Genomic DNA, 1,474 nt, shown 5'->3' on the forward strand with positions numbered 1-1,474 from the left:
CTGGTGGGTGTGAGAACTGGGAAATCCAGTGTTTTGCACTGTTAAGAGCTCTGAGCTGGGGAAAGCATTACTCAAAAGCCACTCCTAGCAGTGATTTGGACACCTACGAGGCTAAAATGCAGCTATTTTTCCCTGTGAAATAGCTCAGTCACCTTTGAAAAGGGACACGAGCCTCCCAAGCCTGGGGTCACCTGGTCCCCTCTTCATCATATGGCACCAAGTATCACCACGCAGCCTCCAGAGCAGCAAGGCTATTTCTAGAGACTGGGGATGACCTGTATGAGACAGATCCTGAATTTATTTACAGCTCCAAGGAGCTTGAGTGGAGCCGTTCCAGTTTGCACCAGCTCTTTGGAGAGGTTTCCAGTAGGGTTGCTGCCATCTGGCACGGATGGCACTGGGAAAGGTGAGAGCTGTTGAGCTGAGGGCTGCTCCTCAGAACATTTCTTCCTACAAAGCTAGACCTGAGCATCAGAAACAAACCAGCCTACGAGGGTGGAAAGTCTTCCTGCTTGTGCAAACCACTTGAGCTCTGGTTTTGAAAACCAGCATTCAGCAAAGTGACAGAGTTACGTTGCGGCTGTGTCCTCGACCTGGGCAAGTTCCCTGGGTGCTAGCGTTTCACATGAATCACATATTCATTTCTGCTCTTATAAGCATCCTGTTGGCTTAAAATTTGGTTGTTTTCTTCATATGAAGACTGAGACTAAAATAGAGTAGTTAATAAGAGGAAAGGGAGTATTCGCTAAAAAAAAAAAAAAAAAACCAACAAAAAAAAAAGGAACTCCCTCCCTCAAAGATCAATGACTCTTTATGTATAGTAACCTAAGCCTCCCAGCACCTCTCCACCCAAACAAATCGCCTCCTTAATGTGGAACACAGATCACTTAAAAAGGTGGAAAAAGTGATGGGCAGGGGAGCGGTGCGGCTGGCCATGATTCACAGCGGAGAGCAGGCATGCGATGCCACCGCAGCCAGCCCCACGGCCGTGCATGCCCAGCACAGCGGCAGGTTCATCGCTTCGCTGCAAATCAAATGCATCCAGGCTGTGAGAACACAGCCCAGGGCTGGCAGGACTCTGCAGGAATAAGATGTTCCCTTCCCTCCTCTTCACAGACAGGCACGTAGCAAAAGTTAGGAAAGGAAATTTTTATTATTTTTTTTTCTTCTCCTTGACATGTGCAAATACAGTGGGGGTTGGTTTAGCTCACCCTGAAATCGGGGAAGGTTAATGCACTTAAATGGAAAACTGCAAAGACTTTTGAAAAAGCAGAAAAAGAATGGAGAAGACTGCTGAAAAATGGGAAGGGAAGGGAATGAATGAATGATGAGGGGCAGCAGCAGCAAGCGTGCAGCCCTGTGCTCCTGGCTTAGAAACGCCATTGCACCCCTGGTCACGGTTAATCTCTCTGCAAAGACCACGGTGGCATGAGGGTGTAAGGTTGGGGACAAAAAGCCCATTTTCCTAAGTGCT

Source organism: Pterocles gutturalis, unplaced genomic scaffold (genome assembly GCF_000699245.1).
Source record: "Pterocles gutturalis isolate BGI_N339 unplaced genomic scaffold, ASM69924v1 scaffold34830, whole genome shotgun sequence".
NCBI lineage: Eukaryota > Metazoa > Chordata > Aves > Pterocliformes > Pteroclidae > Pterocles > Pterocles gutturalis.